Source organism: Canis aureus, chromosome 2 (assembly GCF_053574225.1).
Source record: "Canis aureus isolate CA01 chromosome 2, VMU_Caureus_v.1.0, whole genome shotgun sequence".
NCBI classification, from domain to species: domain Eukaryota; kingdom Metazoa; phylum Chordata; class Mammalia; order Carnivora; family Canidae; genus Canis; species Canis aureus.
The window spans coordinates 21,775,944-21,802,292 of NC_135612.1; the positions used below are offsets into that span (position 1 = coordinate 21,775,944).

The 26,349-nt window shown below is 35.5% G+C and overlaps 1 long non-coding RNA gene across 26 annotated transcripts in view; it reads left to right on the forward strand.

Moving 5' to 3' along the window:
• Positions 1-26,349, forward strand: part of LOC144294167 (uncharacterized) — a 256,798-nt gene that overhangs the window by 176,024 nt on the left and 54,425 nt on the right. For 24 of the 26 annotated variants that reach the window (XR_013361649.1, XR_013361635.1, XR_013361582.1 and 21 more), the window contains 2 exons: positions 1,785-1,948; positions 15,091-15,245. This is a non-coding gene — a long non-coding RNA (uncharacterized LOC144294167). The remainder of the gene's footprint in view (positions 1-1,784; positions 1,949-15,090; positions 15,246-26,349) is intronic. The other 2 variants (XR_013361660.1, XR_013361640.1) reach the window with 1 other exon arrangement.

Consider the following 26,349-nt stretch of genomic DNA (forward strand, 5'->3'; position numbering starts at 1 on the left):
GAGAATCATCTGATAATGACATGAGTGCCTTGGGTACTTAAATGAAAATTATGATCATTGAACATACTTTTATCACCAGTTTGAGTGGTTGGGAAGACAATAACAATATGAAAAACAATATCAGAATTCAGAATAAAATGGCAAGTTGAAAAATAATGTATATAAATAAGACACAGTTGAAAGTAGAGGATGTGGGCTAATTCTGTTAGAAGAATACAACAATTTCTAAATATTCAGGTAAGAATGTGCAAGTAAATATATCTAGAGAAGATCTCAAAACTAGAAATATAGTAACTAGTAATGTACATTTATTTAAGGAGCAAAGGAGAGGTGTGTGGAAAAAAAAGAATAAAACATGAATGAAGAGAAATCCTATCTTAATCAGCTTTGGTTGGAGTCAGGGTGAGCCTAAATGCTGAAGATTGTAAATTAAGGAAACTAATAGAAAATTTAATAGAGAGACAAGAAAATAAATGAGATAGAAAACTGACAAGGAACGAAGCACAAAGAGATGGTGATGATTTGGATAACAGAAGGAAAGGTTGCAATGAAATATGCTTACTAAAAAAGATTAAGAAAATAGAGATGAACACCAAATTGCTTTACTTTCTTTCTGTAAAATATCAGGAGAAAGCTCTCTGATACCCGAGGCCATTGCTACTTGATTTGTAGGGAAAAGGAACTGAAATTGGCATGCCTTAATGGCCTATACTTCCTCTGAACTACTCAACAGGAAGTAATAGTTACTTTTTTTTTTGTTTTTTGTTTTGTTTTGTTTTGTTTTGTTTTTGGGGTTGCTATCTCTACTCAAACAGCTGTTCTGCCCTTACCTGTTATACCTTTATTTTATTGAAGATGTACCGAATATTATTTTAGGCACTGGGAATATACAAATGAGTAAGTTACACAATCTTTGACCTTACAGAGTTTATAGCCGTGTGTGTGTGTGTGTGTGTGTGTGTGTGTATTGGGAGGGATTAAAAGTAATTTGATATTTCTGAACTATAAATTTCACAGTGAGAAAATTTAAACAAAACATAGGAATGAAAAGAGTGCATATTTATCAGAACTTGATATAAAAGCATTAATGTACATGCAGAATCTATAAGCAGAGAGAACATTATTATGTTAGATGATAGCCCAGAACCTAAAAAGTTTGTTTCCCCCCATTATCTTAATTTACTTACTAGCACAGAGTACTTACAAAATCTGTATTCTATGCATATGTGTGTGTTGAGCATATGTATGTAGTATGCAGGGTTGACTTACAAATTCAATGTTACAGAATAGGCATGCATAAATGCAGTTGATCCTTGCATTCTTAGGGCTTAAGACTTATTTTGTACCTTCTATGGATTCTCTATCAATCTCATTATTAATTTTCTGGATTTTTTTTTTGGATTTTTGATATTAATTTTCTGTCTGGTAATGTTTGCCTCTCATCCTTCTCATTGGAAATGCCTTTCCTGCCTTTAGTTTGTTCTCATCAAATCTACCATGAGGGTCATGAATTGCTGTTTGGTTTGAGCCTTAATGAGAAGTCACTCCCATAAGACCCATGAAGAGAGACAAGGCCAGGCAAAGAGAGATTTCAGTTCCAAATTTCATGTTTTAGAGAACAAAAGCTGCACCATGAGGCTCATTAGGGGTTTCTAGTACCCGACCTCTAAGCTTGTCTCTTATAGAAATACTATGAGGTTTAGAGAAAGACATGCAATGAAAAGACAACTAGAATAAGGACAGTAGGATAATGAGTTTTTTCCTCATTTCTGGGGTCTTCTAAGGCCACACGTACAGGTAGAGTCTCTCCTCCTCAGATCTATCTACTGCTGCATCGGTCTCATGAAAGAAGAGAGAAATATAGGAATCTTCAAGGAAAAAGGAGTCTAAGAAGAGGGCAGCTCTATCTCTTAATGATTTCCTCTTTGGACATGAGATAAGAGGACAGGTAGGAAAAAATATAGATGTTTGCTAAAAACCAAATAGAAGGGCTTGTGAGTACTTTACAATTCTTATGCCAAATTATCATGGCATTTATGCATCATCTTTTATAAATAATCTGCTATATGTCAGGAATTGTTCTAGTCACTCTCATGGAACTTATATTCTAGATTCAGGGTTGTCTTATGTTCGTGTCTTCAGTAATTCCAGCCAGCTGAGGAATGCTGAAGGCCCTGTAGGCTCTGACCTACTACATTCAGCTCTGTTCCTACTCAACCTCACTAACACACAGAAAAGGTATTGGTTAAAGCTTTGCTGTGTCTTACTGATAACTTTTTGTCAGTGATTCAGCTCAGTTGTCTAGATTTTCAATAGTAGATTTTCAATTATATTTATTTTGATGACCTCCTACTCATCATTAATACCTTTTCTGAAGTCTTTTCCAAACCCCTTCCTCCAACAAAATGGAATCTATAAGAACAAAGCCACTTGTTCATCCATGGGCTCAAGTTAACAATGAAAAACAATAAAGTGGAAAATAAAGAAGAAATCTATAGGTATAAAAGATATTATAAGTAACAAACAACATTAAAGTATTATGTTGCAAGATAGGCATGCTCCTACACAGAATGAGTGTTTGTTACTGTCAAAACAGTTATGGAGTACAAAAATCCTGAATGAATTACTCTGAGGTAGAAGAATTTTGTGAATGAATGAGTGCAAAGCATGTTAGGTTATCCCATAGCTACTGTGTTCCTAGTGAAATAGTGGTAAAATTAGGTCACCACAGTTCCTTCTAAATGGTGAGTAGTTGCATAAAGTATTGACTTGAGGTATTGTTCTGCATCATTAACTGTAGTATTTGACAATTTCCAGTCAAAGAAATGCTTGAGTCAGAATCCCAATGAAGTACGCAACAGAATAAGGCCTAATATGAAAGGTTCTAATATATTTATGAGATTATAAAATTAGCTTGAATGTTGACCAGAATGTGTCAAAGAAGAGAAATATTCTGCAAATATTTAAAAATACACATCAAATATATTGAAAATGGAATATAAAGTTTATAATTGACCTACAAAAACTTCAAGTGATTTATAATATGGATTAGTTAGTTGCATGTTGTAACAGAATTACTACTCACATAAATGTCTTAATGCTAAATATAGATCTGAATACTTACAATAAATATTAAACTTCTTAACTTTCTATTATAGAAAATTTGTTCTGCTTGTATATCAAAGTAATGACAAGTAGGTAAATCAATAATGCTTCATACATCTTGGCATCACCACTAACCTGAACCTGAAATAACTCTTAGGTCCAGATGAGATGGGTATTAGTAATGGTGTACTGAATGGAAAGAATTGGGCAGCCCAACTTCCTCATTTCCCCAGTCAGTGACCTTGAGAAAATTACTTTAACCTCTATGAATCTACATTTCCTCACCTATAAAATAGGAACAATAGTACTGTTATGGAAAAATAAAATAAAGTCACATGTGTAAAGTATTGAGCCCAGTACCAGTTCATAAAAGACATTAGGCAAATGTGGATTCTTTTCTTTGCTTGCTGTTCAAACTTAGATTGGAGCAGAAGGAAGGAAGGGAAAGTAGATGAACGTTACATGACTCACACCTTAATGCCTTCACACCTCCTGCCTGTCCTGCATATAATCCAAAGCAAACACCAAAGGATGAGAAAGAACAGAGCTGGGAAGTGGGAAATGCAGCAATCTTGGATGCAATTGCTTTATATAAATATAAATACAAATATATTATTTATATGTGTATATATTATTATTTATATATGTGTATACACACACACCCACCCCCCCCACACACACACACACACTCTTGAACCTCCAGGGAAAACTTAGAGTGTGTCAGAAAGGATAGCCTGCATAGACTTCATCTAGGGTTACTAAGTACTCCATCAGAGCTCTGATTTTGCCTTTCTATCCAATGTCTATAGCTCTAAGGTTGAAAACCATTTGTCTTTAATCTTTTGACTTCTAAAATCAAAGCAGATGAACTATAGTAGTGGATTCAGATTTTGAATTCTAAGTACATTTTTGTATAAGTTTATCATTTTCATCAAAAATTATTTAAATGATAGGGGTCCTGGGTGGCTCAATGGTCAAGCATCTGCCTTTGACTCAGGGCATGATCCTGGGGTCCTGGGATCGAGTCCCACATCAGGCTCCCCATGGGGAGTCTGCTTCTCCCTCTGCCTATGTCTTTGCCTCTCTCTGTGTCTCTTGTGAATAAGTTACAAGATGACTTAAAAAAATTTAAATGATAAACATGGATGACTGGAATACATTATTGTTTTTAAATGCATCACTTCCCTCATTGAAGTGGGCACAAGGGGCCATTTGAAGAATATTTTGTCACTTTGACAATTAAGATTGTAGATTTTGCCATCAGAAAGGGCAAAACTAGGTACACAGTTGTCCCTGCTTTATATAAATCAATTCACTAACTGGGGACCATGTTCTGCTACTAAGAAATTAAAGGTGATTTTTTTTCCTCTTTAAGTGAATAGTATTTCTTGTAACTCTAGCAAGTGCTTGAGTAGTCACTTTACACAATTCTTTAGATTTAAAAAATAAATCCTGGTAATGCTTTGAAAAATTAAAGCAAGCATCACGGATTTTGTGGCAGTAGTGAGAGACAGGGCAGAAGCAAGCAAAAATGATACAATTTACTAAGTCTCAATTTTGATCAGAAAAAGAAGTAAGGCAGTAAGATGTGTCACTTTATATAACCCAATTCAATCATGTCAAACATATCTTGAGGTCCCTGTCAATTTTATAACAAAACCTGCTCTCTCAGTCAATATTTTCATACTTCTTCAACTTATCAAACATCTTCTGACTTTTATCACTTTATAACATTTTGAAAATTCCCTTTTCTTTTGAACAAGATGTCACTGACAATTTGGTGGCAAAACTCACCCTCTGAAATGTATGTCCCAGTCTGAACTGCCTTTAACTCTGTTCTGCTCTGATTACCTGATGCTCTTTGCAAATACTGATTATAAATGTCATGAGCTTTAGTGACTCACCTTCAGTTTCTAATGCTTAAGGAATGGATCATTAACTTATTTTAAAAATTTCCCCAAAATGGTTGGCTCTACCCACTTGTCCTTCATTTAATTACCAGCCTGCAAAATAGAAGAAACGGAAGCTGTACTAAATTGACATCTTGGACCAGAAAAAATAATAAGGTTGCCAGCAGAGCATATTTAAAAGAATGATTAATCTCTCTAAATTTGATAGTCAAAACATTTTGACACTAACTGGCAGTTTTAATGATCACTATAATTTAGCTGATAGGTTCATTAATAAAACTCCAGGACAACTTTGTAACATTTAACACTGCGATCACTACAGTTAAGGTTACAGAGGAAAGGGAGCAGTACCTTAGGACCTGTATAACATGCTCTCAGTAATCTGGGCAAGAGACTGTGCACAATCATTTCTGGCAAACAAGGAGCTATGAAAGTTATCTTGTCTGCCAGTAGCCCTTGGTCTTGTCCCATAAGTAAAGGGTCTCAGAACTCTCCCACATGACTCACCTATCTAGAGGGCACTCTATAAATGTTAGCTACTGGCAGGGGAATTAAAAAACACAAGCATTGTCAATCAAGGAAGTATAACAATTTTTTAAACCCCACTAGAAATATGAGGACTTCCTAAGGTTGGTTTTGGTGCAGTAATTTGGAATGGTATGGCCAGTGATTTGGAGATTAAAGTTCAAAACGCTTCTGCGAAATGCAAATTTCCTCCATGAAGCCTTGAGATTTAAGAGTCATAATTGAGTTCATCTCTCTCAATAAAAAGTGAAGTCATAACATTAATATCATTTAATTAAGTCAACTAGTAGCTCAGCAACTCTTTGGTGATGTTAGACAACCCTAAGTATATCATGGGCCATTAGAAATTTAGTCATTATTTTAATAGCTTCAAGGCATAGTTCAGGTATTAGTCAAGGCCTGATAGAGGCTGCAACATTGAATACTCTTAACATATAGCTGGGGAGTAATTTGAGAAGTATCCATTTTGTCTGGATATGGGAGAACTGGCAAATGATGTCAAGGTGGAGAGTAAATATAATAACAAATATTCACTGAGTGATCAGTGTGTGCTACAATATCTTGGATAAAGCCTGAAAGACAAAGAGGCAAACCAAATCACCAGCAGTCCATATCTATTCTTCTGTCCTTCTATGTCTACAGAGTTTTGGCTGGAAACATGAGACCAAAACAAAGATCTCATTTCCTCGCCTTCCAGTAGCCATAGAATTAGGTTAAAGGAGGCAAGCGGAAGGATTACATAATATCTGGGAGTCTTCTTCAGGAAATAATATTCACATAACCTTTGTTCAATGCTTCTTCACTCCTTCTATACTGTTTTTTGGAATATACATATGCTGTTTTGGAGAGCGAAGCTGAAGCTACATGTTACAGAGCAACAAGACTAAAGGAAACATGTTCTCTGATGCTGTGAAGGGCTGTTCAGCTTAGACTTTCTCTAACGGAAAGGAATCAACTTTAAAATTATTTATATGGGGGCACCAGGGTAGCTCAGTCAGTGAAGCACCTGCCTTGGGGGCTCAGGTCATGATCTCGGGGTCCTGACATTGAGTCCCACATTGAGCTACCCACTCAGTGGGGAGTCTGCTTCTCCCTCTGCCCCTCCTCCCTCTCGTGCTCACTCTCAAATACATCAGTAAAAAATTATTTATACCACAGCTATTATGATTTCTTCTCATTGGTGAGCAAATCTAATCCTAAGTCTATCAAAATAGAGGCTAATTCTAAATCTGTGATTAATAACCCCTTATTCTATTTGAAACATCATCAGTAAATAAGTTCTATTTAAAATTTTTACTTTTGATTTCTTTTTTTAAAGATTATTTATTTATTCATTCATTCATTCATTCATAGAGACAAGGGGGGGAGGTGGGCAGAGACACAGGCAGAGGGAGAAGCAGCCTCCATGCAGAGAGCCTGACATGGGACTTGATCCAGGGTCTCCAGGATCACGCACTAGGCTGCAGGCGGCGCTAAACCACTGTGCCACTGGGGCTGCCCAACTTTTGATTTCTGTAAAAAAGTATTTTACTCAATGCTTTCTCTCCTCTTTCTTGTTTTCTTGTTCTTCTCTCTCCATCCAAAGAATAGAAAGGAAATTTCCATTCTTCCAAAGTAATTTGTACTGTAAAACACCTCAATACACATACACACACTACAGAGGCATTCTCTTATTTAACCATGTTGAATAAATACTTATTCAACATCTACTATTTTTTCAGGTTTTCTACTATATAGTGATATCATCAAGATAAATGACATTATAAATGGTTTGTAACTCATAATGCATTCTGACAGATACTTAGTGTAAATATATCATCGGGACAATGGTATAACAAAGAGGTGACTAACTCTGCTTAGAAGTCTTGGGTTTCACATACTATTTGAATTAAGTCTTAAATGTTGGGTAAAAGGAGGCAAGACATTTTAAGCAAAATGGCCCATGGGATGAAGTAGCATTATGAAAAGCTACTGCATATTTCGAAAATGAACTTTAGTATATGGAGAAGTAGAAGAAGGTGATCTGAGCTGTGTGTTATAGTAAGGTCCTTAGACATTGTTAGGGACTTTTAGATATGAAGTGGCATGATCATTTTGGTGCTCTAGAAATATTACAGAATAAGCATTTAAGGGGATGAAATGAGAAGAAGGAGATAATTTGTGTAATATTGGACTGTTTATTAAATGAAAGTGGGTTTGAGATGAGGACATGGATTCCGAGATTTGGCCAGAGGCTTAGTGGTTCTTACAGGGTAGGGCAGGGAGTAGAGATCTGAGAAAGAGAAAGAATTTTTTAAATCCTTAGCATACAGATAAAAATTGAAGTCAGGAGGTGTGTTGACTCCTTCGTGGAGAGAGTATAGAAAGGCAGGATACAAAAGCTGAGGACACAACTTTAGAAAATAGATAGAGGAAAAAATAGCACATGAAGGGGTTTTTGGGATAGAGAAGAAATCAAGGGAGAGTAATCAGGAAAGCCAAGAAAGATAGAGGAGGTGGGACAGGCTAAAGTAATATTTTTTTGATGATTTGATTAATGTCTATCTTCTCCACCAGACTGAAAGCATCAGAATGCTTTGTTCATTATCCTCTTTTAAACTTATAACTAGAGTTCAGTGACTAATGTATTGTAGCTTCTTATTAAGTATATGTTGAATGGATACATACTGAATACAGAGATTAATTGAAGCCTAGAAGGGACTCAAAGTTAAATTTTTGGGAGAGATTATATCAAGCACAACCCAATATTAAACTCAATATAAACAAACAAACAAACAAACAAACAAACAAACAAACAAAAGACCATAGTTTAACACCCCCATCCTACTTCTGGTTTATGAAAAGAGTGAAACAAGTACATTGGAGGCTCCATCTAGAGAGATTGGGGGCTTTATGCCATTTATCAGAACTTTTATTTGTTAAATTAAGCATATTAACTCTTAGTATGGAAATGATGATCACCTGTATCATCTATAGGGAAAGATTACTAATGGATTCACACTTATCTGGCCATTTAGCTAAGTGAGACTACCTTGATGAAGAGACTGGATAGGTGCACCATGCTTAATTTACAAAACTGCTGAAACAACAGAAAATTGAAAACATAAAAAATCAAATAAAAAGACAAAACCAAAATATTGCATCTGAGTGGAGAATTGCATTTTAGGAAAGTAGAATTATTCTCTGAGCTCGAGACATATAGCTTCCAGCAAACATTAGTACCAAGAACAGAGAGAAAACTCAAATGAAGGAAATGTTAACAAGAATTCATATAGAGACAGCATAGAAAAAAAATCGAATTGAGATTATAAATATCAGATTTAATGTTACTGAGATCCTTTCTGGAAAACTCATTCTAAGCTAAAATATAAATATAATAGTTAAGCAATTTTTGGGTTATAAAGCCTTAAAAATTAAATTGCTAGGTATGGAATGTAGAATATTTTAATTTAGTTTTTAGTTTTTTCTGCATGAGTGGTACTCAGATCCAGAGGGTTATGGAATAAACAAAGCAATGTGCTATTATTAAATAAAATTAAAGAGATTTTTTGCTTTGTGTCATTTTATCTCTATTCTGATTAGCTAGGCACATGGAGACAATAAAACTATGTTCAACTTGACCTTTGACCTTTATAGTTTTCATAAAAATAATGAGATTTCAAAATAAAACTTTTATAGAAAATGAATTATGTTTAATGTTCAACAGGGTTAGGTTATACCACTTTCAAGTCCTACCCAATTATCAATGCTGAGGTTCTCCTTTTTCACAATTACTGTCTCTTTGTGTTGAAGACCCTCATCTGCCAATTCAGGAGGCCCATGAATGTCATTCCAGATGAGGCCTAGCAAATTCTTGGGTTATTTGTATGACTATTTAAGTTAGAAGTTCCATGGCCAAAGGTCAGGCATCTATACCCACTCCACCACCAGAGACATCCTGCTCTGCCCAGGTCATGAGTAGTCTCTATATATGGACTTGTCTTCCATAATACTCTCTGCTGCTGGACACTAAAGGTGATGGGCAGTCTCCCCATGAGGACACTACTTCTCTCCATAAGGTTATTCGTATGCTCCGTGTCTACGCCTCTCCCTCTCCCTGATTTGCTATAAGGGCATGTTCCACATGATTCCTCTTTCTCATTTCCTACTACCTTCCTCCCTTGCCCAGATAAACTTGTATTGTCGCAGTGTGTGTATGCACATGAGGTGGTCTGTTTATTTACTACTCTTTATTCTGTTTGTAAGCTCTATACCATGCTTTCTTCAGGCATCCCTTCTACATTGACTCCTTCTTGCTATTTTTCATTCTTACTGTAAAAAATCATATTTTTCTTTGAGGAAATATGGGTACCACTGACTCACTGGTCAAAAGATCTCATATGCAAAAGTGAGAAAAACCAAACATGAAGATTAGTATTTCAATATGACACACAGAAAATGTAACATCAATGTTGTTGATATTTCATAGAAGACAAGTCTTAATCTGGATTTGGGGTCTAAATCAGCATATAAACCTAACATAAGAAGTAAGCATTATGTATAGTAAGTCTCTCTCTCTCTCTCTCTCTCCCTCACTCTCTCCATATATACCCATCTCTTTCTATCTGCTTAAAGTATCCGGCTCTTTTTTTTTTTTTCCACAATTTCAAACTCTTGAAAGGGAAATCTGGTCCAACTTCTGTTTTTAAGCCAGACCATTGAAGTCAAATTTGCCAACCTGTTGTGAACAAGTTATCTTGGATCAGATTCTCACCCTGATTTAGTTAAGTTGTGGAGTAACATGGTATTAAAAGTGACCACAACAGGAGGGGATGTTTATCTGTCTCCTCATATACTACCTCACCTTGAGACTTTATCTTCCTTAACTCTATGCCTCTATTGTCTTTCTCAGTGGAAACAGTCAGCTGTGGCTCAACATTGCTTATATTCTTCTAGTATATTTTACAAGATGAAATAGAGTTTTATTTATATACACACACAAAGTATTTTGTCTTTAAGCCTAGTGAAAATAATTTAATAAATTCTCACCAAATGTATTTTCTCAGCAATCCTCAGAAATGCTTATATGCTGATAGGTATTGTCATACTTTCAAAGGGGGATACCACATGTATTTCCCAAACTTATTTAAATACACTAACAATGAGACTGAAGAAAGAGAAATTAAGGAGTCAATCCCATTTACAATTGCACCCAAAAGCATAAGATACCTAGGAATAAACCTCACCAAAGATGTAAAGGATCTATACTCTCAAAACTATAGAACACTTCTGAAAGAAATTGAGGAAGACACAAAGAGATGGAAAAATATTCCATGCTCATGGATTGGAAGAATTAATATTGTGAGAATGTCAATGCTACCCAGGGCAATTTACACGTTTAATGCAATCCCTATCAAAATACCATGGACTTTCTTCAGAGAGTTAGAACAAATTATTTTAAGATTTGTGTGGAATCAGAAAAGACCCCGAATAGCCAGGGGAATTTTAAAAAAGAAAACCATAGCTGGGGGCATCACAATGCCAGATTTCAGGTTGTACTACAAAGCTGTGGTCATCAAGACAGTGTGGTACTGGCACAAAAACAGACACATAGATCAGTGGAACAGAATAGAGAATCCAGAAGTGGACCCTGAACTTTATGGTCAACTAATATTCGATAAAGGAGGAAAGACTATCCATTGGAAGAAAGACAGTCTCTTCAATAAATGGTGCTGGGAAAATTGGACATCCACATGCAGAAGAATGAAACTAGACCACTCTGTTTCACCATACACAAAGATAAACTCAAAATGGATGAAAGATCTAAATGTGAGACTAGATTCCATCAAAATCCTAGAGAAGAACACAGGCAACACCCTTTTTGAACTCGGCCACAGTAACTTCTTGCAAGATACATCCACGAAGGCAAAAGAAACAAAAGCAAAAATGAACTATTGGGACTTCATCAAGATAAGAAGCTTTTGCACAGCAAAGGACACAGTCAACAAAACTCAAAGACAACCTACAGAATGGGAGAAGATATTTGCAAATGACCTATCAGATAAAGGGCTAGTTTCCAAGATCTATAAAGAACTTCTTAAACTCAACACCAAAGAAACAAACAATCCAATCATGAAATGGGCAAAAGACATGAACAGAAATCTCACAGAGGAAGACATAGACATGGCCAACATGCACATGGGAAAATGCTCTGCATCACTTGCCATCAGGGAAATACAAATCAAAACCACAATGAGATACCACCTCGCACCGGTGAGAATGGGGCAAATTAACAAGGCAGGAAACAACAAATGTTGGAGGGGATGTGGAGAAAAGGGAACCCTCCTACACTGTTGGTGGGAATGTGAACTGGTGCAGCCACTCTGGAAAACTGTGTGGAGGTTCCTCAAAGAGTTAAAAATAGACCTGCCCTACGACCCAGCAATTGCACTGTTGGGGATTTACCCCAAAGATACAGATGCAATGAAACGCCGGGACACCTGCACCCCGATGTTTATAGCAGCAATGGCCACGATAGCCAAACTGTGGAAGGAGCCTCGGTGTCCATCGAAAGATGATGGATAAAGAAGATGTGGTTTATGTATACAATGGAATATTACTCAGCTATTAGAAATGACAAATACCCACCATTTGCTTCAACGTGGATGGAACTGGAGGGTATTATGCTGAGTGAAGTAAGTCAGTCGGAGAAGGACAAACATTATATGTTCTCATTCATTTGGGGAATATAAATAATAGTGAAAGGGAATATAAGGGAAGGGAGAAGAAATGTGTGGGAAATATCAGAAAGGGAGACAGAACGTAAAGACTGCTAACTCTGGGAAACGAACTAGGGATGGTAGAAGGGGAGGAGGGCGGGGGGTGGGAGTGAATGGGTGACGGGCACTGGGGGTTATTCTGTATGTTAGTAAATTGAACACCAATAAAAAATTAAAAAAAAAATAAACCTTTTTTTTTATGGATTGGTTAAGTCTCTATGGAATATCTTTTGGCAAAACATTGGCCGACAGCATAAAATACACATTCATTATTTGCTATATTTAGGTCTTCCACAGTCTGTATTCTCAAACTTATGTCCCATATATGAATTTTCTGGTTAACTATATAAAAGGACATTTCAGCCCCATAGTTTATACCTTTTTATTATATTTAGCTCTGCCATACATTTCTGGGTCTAATGGGCCAGAAAACAAACTCACTGTAACCTTTCTGGCTCTCATTGCTCTTCTTGTGCTTCTCTTTCTAGATCTCCTTCTTTGTCTTATTCTCCCTCTTTTTTCCCTCTTCTCCTTACCATCACCTTGTCCCTTTGCTTCTCTTCTCTACCTTTCTCACAAAATTGGTCACTTTTTTCATTTAACTGATTAACAAAAATCATAATGGTAAAGCCATAACCTATAAGTTTGGTATAGATTAAAAAATATAAAAGGAAGGAAAAATAATTCATCAAAATTTTCTAGCAAACTTAAAAAAATAATAGTTCCAGTTAAAATATTTCTAACAAGAAAAAACAAAATACTTTAACTGCTATAAGAATAATGAAAAATATTTAATAGACTTAGAAAAGTTTGAGGACTTTTTCATGAGGTTATCAATATTTTCATAATTAGGATTAACATGCTTGTATTCAGGGTATCTTTTAAGTCAAACTATGTTCTGGGCCAAAGAGCAATCATAAATGTAGGGTGGAAATATCGGGAGTAAGAAGAAATCTTCTATTTACTCACTCTCATTCCTTTTAATTCACTGGCATGTGGTTATAACCTGTTCATATGGTAGGGATATTTTCCTTCTACTTTACCATCCTGAGTCTAAGTGTCCTTCCTCTTTCTTTCTATCAACCTATTTTCTACTCATTCCTCAAGAATCCTTTCTCATGAAACATTCTGTGACAACCTTAGTTTACCTTAAAATCCTTAAAGAGTAATTATGTCAATGGGAACTTTCTGTCAATTACATATACTTAACAGCTTGTCCTGACAGCAGAGTCTGGTTGTGTATGTGTATTTGTGTGTGCGTGAATTGTGTACAACTATTGTTACAGGCTGTTAGATGGACAATACAATAACATTTGACTATACCAATGAAAAATTAAAAGTAGCAAGAGAATAGAACAATTGACGTACATAATTTTTGATGTGACTTTTTGAACTAAAAAATCATTGGCTAGTTGAAATAATGGTCAAAGTTAGTTCTGCTAAGGCACGGAGACTACTTCAATTGACAGGCAATTCTTGCACAATATTTAATAAACTAATTAGAAGAAACAAATGTCACAAAATGTTCATTACGTATTAAAGATATGTCAAATTCTTAATTTGTTTTTTTTAAATTCAAATGCTTTATTTTCCTATATGGCGTTTCCAGCAAAAGGCCAGATAGATCAAATTCTTAATTTGAATTCCAAGAAGCACAGGTAGCATGACAACTGCGAGTTTAATTAGCTTAGGTTGATAAATTGCATCTTAAAAATAAAGATTATATACCACCCAAATGAATCCTTTCACATAAGTTTAAAATTTATTAGTAAGTGAGGCATTCATAGACTAATTATAAAAGTTGTTAGGTTATGAATATAAAAGGAAGGAAAATAGTAAATTCATATATCTTGTCAAAGACATTTTAATTCCTCTTGTGCCCCAGTCTCTGGAGCAAATGAAAAGACCATAAAATTTCAGGAGAGAGGGTATTTATTAGTGTTACCTACTTTTATATTTCATCTAACTGAAATTGCCAGCTTGTCTTTCAAAGTACTTTCCCCTCAAGTTAGGTAGAAGTTTAGTTCCTCCAGAAAATATTTTCTATGGTTCCCTTAGCTCTCTCCTTTATTAAGTTCTATGTTGATTGGGTACTGATAATGAAATTTTAGAGAAAGTCAAAAGAAAAAAAAAGTGTATTTTTTCTATTTATTAAGTGATGATGTTTATTTCTAATAATTATGGATTTTTATGATTAAAAACAAAATTTTTTAGTAATTTTAATTTTCTTAAGAAAAAGAGACTTAGAAAAGTATTATTTTTGTCTTTCAAGTTAGCTTGATATTCCAACAAAAAGCCATGTTCATGGTACTCATTCCATTTTAAGTGTATACTTTCTTTTTAATGGAAATGGTCAAATTTTACTCTACCTCTCCATCCCCACTAATGTCCTATCCTGTCTGACATATTTCCATTCTTTACAGCTTTTCTTTAATAGTCCAAAGTCATCATTAATGATGATTCCCTTTGATAGTGTAAGGCTCTGTAGGTAGTGCCCCAATTTTCTGTGGGTAGGAAACAGGCTGGAAAATCAAGCTATGATTTTTTTTTTTTGAGTAATATCTTATGGAAAAGGAAGGATGACTCAAAGAGGGGAACCAAAAGCCTCAGAGAATCATTTCTTGGGAGCCAGACTATGCACTAATCAACTAACTAACAATACATATCCCCAAAATACATTCAAAATTGCAATGAACCAGTGACTACTTTGTGCTTACCTTTTTTTTTTTTTTTTTTGGTATGGGAAGATTTACTGTGATTATTCTGACTCTGTTTCTATATTTTGTGTTTAGTATGTATGTGTAGGAGCAGGTTCACAGACCTACCCATACCTAAATATTTAAATGACCCAAAATGGGAAAACACAAGATGCCTCAAATGCACTGAACCTAACTGAGATAACGAGGACCTGGATCTCAGACCTGAACCTCCAACTGAGCATGATGAGGTAAATCATTTACTTTCTGGGCCTTAGTTTCTTCATCAGTAAAATGAGAGGAATTAAACCAGATTATTTCTAAGGTCCTTGCTCTTTTTATGATTATATCACCTGCATTTTTCTATTACTTATATCACTTTACTATTTTGGCTGAATCAAGGGTGACTACATGATTTTACTGGACACTATAGGCTGTACTGGGTCTTTTCAGGTAAGAGATTCCCAGATCACAATAAGTATTCCTCTCTATATTCTCTAAAAATCTCCATAGTACCTATTTTAGAGCCATGTATCCATTAGACACTTAATAAATAAAAAATGATAATAGGACCATGTTAATCTGTAGCGTCCTAGGCTTATTGCACTGTGGCTGCTGACATTTCTTTTGCTTATTAAAACCATTAATGTGAGTATGTGCTTTTCGCTAGTATAACATGACAGGTGAGAGAACTTACACAGCAGTGACCTATTTCAGGACTTCACAAGTCACTGAAAATTGATTTCTAACTTCGTGATAGAATGAAGAATAATTTACTCAGTGTGAACTGTCCTTGGAAGATATTTTTCATGAGGTCATTGCCACAAAGGAGTTTCTCTTTCATGGGTTATTTGGGATGTGTTTTGACAAGATGAACTTTGTTTCAAAGGGATACTTTAATAAGTAGCAAAGAGACCACTGATCAGCCAAGTGAAATACTTAAAAAAGAGACCTGAAAGCTAGGTTTCATAACTGAGGAAGGCTTGATGAACTATCTATTTGGGGGTGAGCGTGTGCTATGATGCATATCTCAGAACTGTGGTTTTCATCATTCACAGTCCCACTAAATGAAGGCAGAAAGTTTCTAAAGTCAATTTAAATAGAACTGTATTTTTTAAAAAGACTTATTTATTGATTTTGGAGAGAAAGAGAGAGAGAAGAGTGAGCAGGGGGAGGGACAGAGGGAGAGAATCCTCAAAGAAACTCCCCACTGAGCATGGAGCCCAAGACAGGGCATAGTCTCAGGACCCATGAAATAACTACCTGAGCCGAAACCAAGAGTTGGTTGTTTAACCGCCTGAGCCACGCAGGCACCCCAGAACCTTCCTTCTTAACAACCACTTTATTTTCAACCTGCAGCTTCTATGTGGACAAAAGTAAATAATAAAAAGATAAAAAGTCTCAAATTCTTTATTGAAATCCTTCTTAATGTCAAGTGTTTTCTAATGGACACTAATGCCTGCCTCTTGGTCCTTTAACCTGTACATGGAGGTTTGAGCGTTGAGTTTACTAATCAAAGGAAAACCAACCCTTGAGACTACTTTCAAAATTATGTCTAGAAGAAAGAAAAAAGAACCACGGGAATATTCACAACTGAAACAGTTTTTCCTCAGTAGGTATCACAGAAATGGTGGTTATATAGCATAAGAAAGATTAGTCTGTTGTCTGGTTAATATAATCAATATAATCAGTTAAAGGGAACAAATCTGACATTCTATCAGATGCATTTCCTATTTTTGTTGCTTGAGTGAATGATGTAGACCTAGTCTCTAAAACTAAAGGACAGGTTTTCAGTACAGAAGGAAGAGTCCAAACAATCAAAGCTATTATAATAAGCTTTGTCTCTCTCTTCTTCCATGTACACATCAACATATGTATATATAATTAAGGTATAAAGGAATTTTGAGACCCAGAGTAAAGTTATTTCTTACAGAAAGGACTGCTTTGCCAGTGTTATTACTTCCATTACTATTACCTGTCATTTGGAAATTTTTAGAGGAAAAAGGACTTTTCTTGACACACTTTGATTCCTTATTTTCAGTGTATTCTTTCAGCATAATAATTGAAATGAATTTCCAAGATAATGCTTAAATGAAAGACTTGATCTTTTGTAGTCCATTGACTTTGCAATGCTTCCAGTTGGAAAGATAGTAATCTTAGAAAACTGAAACCTCTGCATCTTATCTGACTCAGCACACTTCTAGATTGCTGAGCCAAAGAAAGCCAGGCTAGTCCTACTGGCAGCAGTAGGTCGGAGAAGTACTTCTTGCTCTAAAAAAACTGCATATGGCAGTGTCCCTGGTGAAATCTATTCTAAACTCTATGTGACTCTGGGGAAGTGCCACAGGAAAGAATAGACCCCTTGGGATGGCCCTGACCTCTGGTAGGAATCTGTGTCAGCCTGATGAATGAAGTCTTTCTAGGATAATTATCCCGAGGCTTTGAGAATTCCTTTAAATTTCTTTTGTAGCGTTAAAGAGCTCATAGGAGCCACAGGGCCCATTTTGCCTCTGCTACTTTGACCACTTCTAGTCCTGCAAGCTGGCAGCTGGGCACAAGTCACATTCAAGTTGTTCTGGTCAGGGCTTGGATTTCCTCCTTGCTAATGGAAAAGTTAAAGAAGAGAATTGAATCATACTCAGAACATTTCCATCTGAAGACTGTTTTAAGCAAGGATATGATTTTCACTTAATATTCAGAATTTATAGCAGTAAAAGCATCTTATTCCAAAACAACATTGAAATGAATAATATGTGAGTTTTTGGTTGATTTTATTATAATACATTTCTGCTAATGATTCTGGATCTTAGCCCAAGAAAGTCAAGAAATCAAACACTTTCCTTAGGACATAGACTTGTTCTTTTCCAGTTGTTTTCTCTAAACCTTCTCATTTACTAATAATGAAATTGATTTTGAGTGAGCCTTTTTGAGAATGTTCATGCTATATTTCTTAACTATATCTTCAAAATCTCCCCACATCTATTGATGGAAGGCATGATATATAGCATTACTACAATGAGAGTGGGAGGATGACTCACATGAGGCATAGATGCTGTTTAATCCTAAAGAAAAATAAATTCTTTTGTTCGTACTTAAGCTTCTAAAGTATTCATTATTTTTTAAAACCACTCAGTGTTCTCCTGTCAACACTCAATAAATCATGGATTCTGGAATTATATCAAACTGGGTTTAGTTACTGGTTTTGTCATTGAGCCATCTTATGTTTTTGGTAAATTATACTGCATAGCAGGCAGTGAAGAAATGTTGGCTTCCTTTCTTGATTTTTCCTGGTTTGCCTTTCATGTTACTTATTGCCCACTAGAAACACACTTCTTTCTCTTCATTTTAAAGTTCACTTTCTTATGCGTATAAAACAGCACACTTTCTATGCAGGTGCTCCAAATATAGTATATGTGAGAATTAAATTGTACACATAACTGGAATATGCCTGCTTGTATGTGCACTTGTGTGTCCCCACATACACACACACACACACGCACGCACATCATTTCCAGAGCTGCATTTCTCAATCAGTAGCAGTTATGTCTCTTGGAGACATTTGCAAATATGTGGAAATATTTGGGGTTACTATGATGATGGAGGGGCACCTGTGGCATTTAGTGAGTGAGACCAGAGATGCTAAACATCCCGCAATGTATGGGACAGTCCTGCACATTTAAGAACTATTTTAATATCAAGAGCATATTTGATAAACATTACTCCAGAGGAAACTCTACAAAGAAAACATTATTAATGTAAAACTTTAAGATATCCCTTCCTATCTCTGGTTTCTACCAAAATCCCTCATAAATATGAGAGTTGATCCCGAAAGACATCCTCTCTCTCTAGTCCTAACTACAAAATATTTCTCTGATACTCATGGGCATTTGCCTCTCCTCTCCCTCTTCATTCCACTCAGTTTTTGATTATCCGCTTCCACTTGGCCTATCTGGTTTCTTGCATTTTTCTCTGAATTTTCCCTTTATCCTCTAAAAGACTTCTAGAAACAGTTCAGCAAGCAAGAACCTTTTGCTTCTAAGAAGCTAGAAGAAGGAAAAGGGGAGAATTTGAGGATTCAAATGTTTATATTTTTATTCCTATTCTACACGCAAGTGGGCATTGCTGCTCTGTCAGCACCTATAGTCTCAAGTGAAAGAGATGATCTGGAAGGGCAGGATGGGGAATAGATTGCCACTCCTGCCAACACTTTTTTTTTTTTTTTTTACAAAAAATTTATTATTTGAGAGAGAGAGAGAGAAAGAGACAGAGTGAGCATGAGCTGGGAGTGGAAGACAGAGGAAGGGGGAGAGAAAGAGAAGCAGATTCCTTGCTAAGCAGGGAGACTGACATGGGGTTCGATCTCAGGACCCCAGGACCATGACCTGAGCCAAAGGAAGATGCTTAACTGGCTGAGCCACCCAGGTGCCCCAACCTGTCAACAGTTTTATATGCATCTTCCCCAAGGCAGGCAAAAAGACACCAATACTGATTGTGACCATGTCCCAAAGCTGACACTGTAAGTAGACACCCAGGTGGTAAGTATCATCAGGAATCTGTGCATCTCTTTTGAATCTATTTACCTATCTATCATATATAGATAGGCAAATAAATTATATTTTCCACCTCAGCAATGTCTTTAACTGTAAATATAAATGTTAATGGTATATAGGTATGTAAAACATTATGTTCTCAAGGTCTAAAATATTTGATAAAATAGGGGTATGTATTTTTAAGAATAAAATTTCTTCCTTAATATGAGTAAGCTCATAATTATGTTTTAAACTACTGAAGGGTTTTTATTTTATCAAGTCAATTGTTGAAAGAATTCAAGTCAATGTATAACATATTCTAATTGATAGTAAGAATCTATTCACGTGCATATCTCATTATGGTACTCAAATGGTCTTCTAAACCTATGCATTGACTTTATATTTCAAGAGAATTGCAAATAGAAGAAATTACCTTCATGTTGGTCTATCTTGCCTGTATTTGACTATGAAGATCAATTATGACTTGAAGCAAGGCATACAGAATTTATGTAAGGGCAAGTTCAAAAAGTTAGAGATACTACCCAAACATCCATATCTTTCGCAAAACTTCTATGGCTCAGGGATGCCTGGGTAGCTAAGTTGGTTAAACATCCGACTCTTGATTTCAGCTCAGGTCATGATCTCAGGGTCCTGGGATTGAGTCACGAATCTCAGGGTTGTGGCATCGAGCCCCATGACAGGCTCTGTGCTCAGCATAGAGTCGGCTTGCTTCTCTGCCTCCCTCCACTTGCTCTCTCTCTCTCTCTCTCAAAAATAAATAAAACCTTAAAAAACTTCTATGGCTCAGAAATTCAACTTTAAAATCATAGCTTACATTTAGAAAGAAAACAAAAATTCCGTTTCATGTATAGGCATGTTAGGATAACCTAAAAAATGTCATAAACACATCACATTCTTATTTTACTTTTGTTCCCTGTGCTTTCTTATAAGAGTAATTCAAATCAAAAGAGAATAGAAATGATATTCATACAATAGAAAGAAAAATCCATGGGGAATGAAGAAACTCTATTAAATTTGGAAAAACCATATAGCATATTAGGTTTTTAAATTTACTGTTTCACCAAACAGTATTTCCAAGGTAGGAAAAGAGGTCTTTAGTTTGGTAAAAGCTAACATTGAATTTTACTTTTAAAGTGAGTGCTTGTGAAAGTCCACTGGGATATTGCTGTACTTGGATAACTAATGTTCAAACTCAGTTGTTGGTTGAAGGACAATAACAGGAATTCTGTATTAAGAAAAAACTCAGTACAGGCAGGTCAGGAATAACATTCAATTCAATACATTCAAAACCATAGGTATTTTAAATTGTTATTTTGATGCAAGGGGATCTCTGGACCACTTACTCTACCTAGCCATCATGTCTTCACCAAGACTCCATAACTAAAGAATACAGCAGTTAGATATTCTATAATCCTATTTCTCTGGCAGAACTTCTGCATAAAATTGAAATAAGGCAAACATTCATTCCATGATGATGATGAACTTATTTATAATGTTTTGTTGGCATTATACATGATAATTCTATCATTTCTCTTATTACGGAGTTCAAGAATAATATGGTATTGCTGCCCTTTGACATTGTTGGATGGAAAATTATTTTAAAGCCCTAGGTATAAATGGAAAGACTATGGTGCAGGTAGACTGGATTGAGTACTTGATCATTCTGGAAAAAGCAGTGGTTTAGGAGTTGTTACACTTGATTTTGAGCCCTGGTAAAAGCTTTATGCAAGTCATTGAACTCTGGTTGTCCTCATTTCTGAAATGGGGATGATGCATTTCCTCCTTTCCAGCTTTAAAGGATAGTTGTAAACAGTACTTAGCAACCTTCTGTGCAGCATCACCATGCTCATTCTGTGATAACTTGCAAATCATTATGTTGTTGCACTTGAACATTAAAAGGGAATTTTTTAAGTTAGATGTCAATTCTTTATTAATCTGTAAGATTGAGGTAAATGGCCCAGGTCTTATTCATCTTTTTATCCTGAGCACTCAGGCATAAAGGCTGATACACAGTGGGTATTCAGAAACTCATTTGCTGACTAAATAAAAAATTTTCAAACTGTTAAGACTATTAATTGTACTCAAAATTAACTTTTTTCATCTCCATGCCATCTTTTCTGATTGCATTGTGTTTTTCTCTTTGCCCATGTTATTACCTAGTTTCAAGTTTCTTCCCTGAAATGTTTTCATATTAATGTAAATATGTATTTGTCCATGTTGAATAGAAAAGAAAGTGATCTAATTAGATAAATATCCCTTTTTAACTGATACATTTCACTGATACTGTCAACATAGCTAGAACCTCTTCAAATTAATTTCTAACAAGAATATAAAATATACAAAGTTAGCTAATTTTTTCTTTGGTAATATAAAGCATTTCAATATTATGCTGTGCCTTTGGGACATAGAAGAAAGGATGCCAGGGAGGAAAAAAGACAAAGAAGAGGGCAAAGAAAAAAACTAATATTTTTTTTCTAGGCCTCCATGTGCTAAGAGTGTGTTGTCTTCAGTTTTATAGAAAAGATAAGTGAGACTCAAAGATTAAGTAACTTGCTTAAGGTCACATATCTGATTGGTAGCAGAGCTACCCAACGTGTTTAACTAAAAAAAACTTGCCATCTTTCCACTAAACCATTTTATAGTACTCCAAAATATAGTTACTCAGTACAGGATAATTTAAACTCTGCTGAAAAATTATTGAGTTAAGCCAAAAACATATTTTTACCTATAACCATATATTTTAATAAGTACTTGAAAACCATGTTGCAGCCAAAGCCTCTTCCACTCTGCTCTGTGTTGGGTGGAGAACAGACCTTCATTCTGAAACTTATGAGCCTTTAGTAGGCTTATCTGACTTAATGGATTTTTGTTCTGTGGTTTTCTATCATGCTTTTTGTTGAAGAAAGCTCCTGATATTTGGGTGTCAAATTAAGGTGACAATTCGTGCTCTGTTTTTTTAGCCCTCAGTTTATGAGTCCAGTACTGTTCTGAGATTCACGCCAATTTCTTGGGCTATTATATATGAATTTTACAAAATATTCTGTTTGTATGATCTTTCTAACTGAGTTAGAATAGTAGTATTTAAATCAATTTCATTCAAAAGAAAAATTTAGACGCGGACAGATATAGGTTCATGGATTTCCCTTTCTTTCCACCAAATAAGTACAAATGTTCCTGTTATTTCTTTTGAATTGTGTCATTTTTTATTTTTCCACTCAGCTCCAATCCTTGATCAGTTATTGAGATTTCTTTGGAAAATATGAACACTTAAGAAAGCAACCCCTGAAGTGAATTCTCCCAAACATGGTGATTTTATTTTAATTAACATAATTTATAAACCCCAACCTGCTACTTCACTAAGGGAGTTTTCAGAAACTTGATGTGCAGACTGATTTTCCAGAAGGATGACTAAGTGAAGCCTATTTCTTAACTTTTAAAAATTACTGTTACTTGTAATAGTAGTAGAGACAGAGCTTCATAACCAGAATGCCTACTTTGGGAATGTTGCTGTAACTATGTAACTTGAAGGGTGAGCTTGTATGTGTACACTTATATACAAGCAACACAAAACAAAAAACCTCTCCTGTGAAACAGACTATTATATGACAAAATGCCAAAATAGGATTCTATGGTAGGCATAGTTATAAAAACCTACCAATTATAGAAGATCTTGTTATATCATGAACCTTTACCAAGTATATCACTGCATGTGAAATGTTGTGCTATACAATTTGGAAGACACAAAGAGTTATAATATCTACTCTCTGACTTTAGAGGTTTAAACTAAATGGAAAGAGAGCATATACACATTCACAAATAAATACAATGAAAAGTCAGTATATACATGTGGAATAGTAATAAGTAGTATCAGAATCACAGAGTGGGTAGAGAAAGCCTTGTGAATTCAGATAGTCATTAAAGCTCTATAGACATACAAGGTTCAAACTACCTGAAATAATATGTAGGAATTACATAGGTAGAGATGGGGATGGGATGTTCAATGCAGGAGGATGGCACATGCTCAGTGAGAAAGTGATGATGTGCAAAATCTCGTGGAAGATGGATGTGGCCAGAGTGGAAAATCTCTGGGCAAGAGTAGAAATGAAGTGGGAAAGACAGTTGTGAGAACCAAAAACACTAGATAGGCATTTAGATCTCATCCTATCTGAGAAATGTTTGAATGATATTTTAGGAAAATTAATCTGCAAGCTGCACGTAGTATTATTTGAAACGTGGTGAGATGGGGAGGAAAAGGGGAACGAGAGCAAGTAGAGTGAGATCAACAAGACCACCACGTGCATTTGTGCCGGTTGTGCCCTGAATATTTCTGGGTACTATTATATAGACCTACATGTCTGTGTTCAGTGACTTTGCAGATAAAAGGGAGATAAGAATAAATGGTATCAAAATGGAGGGCAAGGAATTAAGAAATATAAGCAAAGAAAGGTTTAAATTAATGCAGAAAGTTGGGGCCCTGATTAGCAAGGTCAGATTATTTTTCAAAAAAACGGAAAATCTAAGCATGTGTGAAGTTCAAAGAAAAGGAGACAATGGCAGAATGATTAAAGAGAGATATACTGAGGGTGCCCAGATGGCTCAGTCAGTTAAGTGTCAAACTTCAGCTCAGGGCATGACTGGGATCATTCCCATATCTGACTCCCTGCTTGGCTGGAAGTCTGCTTCTCCCTCTGTCCTTCCTCTGCTCATACTCTCAATCTCTTTCTCTCTCTCCCTCTCAATAAATAAATAAATAAATAGATAGATAGATAGATAGATAGATAGATAGATAGATAGAGGTACTTCAAAGAACTAGTTTCTAGGGATCCCTAGGTGGCTCAGCGATTTAGTGCCTGCCTTCAGCCCAAGGCGTGATCCCAGAGTCCCAGGATCGAGCCCCACAGCAGGCTCCTGCAAGGAGCCTGCTTCTTCCTCTGCCTGTGTTTCTGCCTCTCTCTGTGTGTCTCTCATGAATAAATAAATAAAATCTTTAAAAAAAAAACTGGTTTCTAAAAAAGTTGGGATAGAAAGCCCAGATGGAAGACCTGGTCTGTGGTAACATTTGGATACTTTTAATTTTGAACCTAGAAGGAAAGAAGCAAAGATGGATATGGATCATTTCGTCATTATTTCCTCAAAGAACTACCACAAATAATACAGGTGGATTAACATACCTATGGAAAAAGTTAAAGAAAAGTCAGACGACTCTGACACACCCAATGCTACTGTTTGTCTATCTGGGAAGGTAGAGAGAAGATTTTCATATGATCCTGGGGCTAAGTGGCTATACTTGTTACAATGCTGAATTTTAATATCTGGTATTTTGGGGCCAGAAAATAAGCCCTACTGTGCCTTCCAGCAGCATATCCAGGTCTCTAATAATATATTCAGAGGGACAGGAGAGGTGAGATAATCATTTTACTCAGTCAATAAATTCATTGTTAATGTCATATTAACCTTATGTTATTAGGTCACTTTATACAACTTTATCAATTAATTAGGTTGTGTAATTAATCAATGAATATTTACTTAACATTTTACAATAATCAAAATATTGGGCTGGCATTTAGAGGCCACATAGACTTATACTATTTGGTTATTATCCTCAAAGAGCATACTGTAGAGTTGGAAAGAATACACACACACACAAATAGGTATAATAAAAGCTAGTATAAAATACCAAATGATGGTAAAGTCAATAAATATTATGGGAACTCAGAGGAGAAATTAAATGATCATTAGGGGGCAAAACTTTGTAGAAAAGTGTGGCTGTCCTATACCCTGAAAGCTAAATAGTGATACCTGTTACACTGTTTAATTTAAATATGTGCTTTTGTTTAAAACCAAAGGGATACTCACGCACAAAAATAATAATAAAAAATAATAAAACCAGAGGGATATAATAATCCCAGGTATGTTTATCATAATTTGTAGTGCATATTATATCTGTGAGTTCTGTTTTATTTAGAATTAAATTGCCATTTTGGACTATTAGAGGCTTTAATAATAGACATTTAATTTTTCCCTAAAAGTAATACACAATTATGATAGGAATCCTGAAAAATATAAAGAAGTGTACTTAAGTATTGATAAAACACAATCCCACCAGAGATAAATACTATTAACATATTGCCATATATTTTCCTATGGCAGGTTTGAATATTTTAATGTAGCTCTTATCTGAGTCTTTCTTGTACTTCTTGACTCACTTCTTCCATTAGAATGTCTGTTCCTTGAGTTCAGTAAGTGGAAATTTATCTTTTCTGTTCTCTATTGCATAAATCACCATTTTCTCCACATGTGTAACAAGAAATAGGAACCACTGCTTGCTTTTCACAGTAGATCAGTCAAATCCTCCTTTTTAAATTTAAATTTTCTGTAGAAAAAGTTACTCACAACTTGTTTTCAAACTAAATCTGGAGAACACTTCTTATGTGTATCTTATTGTAGTTAAAAGGCCTCCTAGGAATGAACTCCCCCTTCTTATTATAAGTGATGCTTAAAGATGAAGTCCTTTTTCTTTGTTATAGGTACATGATCTAAGTTCCTGTCCCATCCTCCCCTCCTCCCCAAGGCCACATATGAGATGTTCTTTTTCAGAAGCTTTTAGGTTTCTGAGACACTAATTCATTCTAAATCATTATGTACTCTGGAGTGGGATGAAATTCTGAGAAATTGTTGGCAGCTGCTTTCTGTGGAAGGAAGTTCTTAACCATGTTAAGCACAGAATGAACTGTTCCAGAACAAATGTCTGTGACTTTTGTTCCCACTTTATTGCTTCTCTGAAGGTTCATGTGAACTGCTAGAG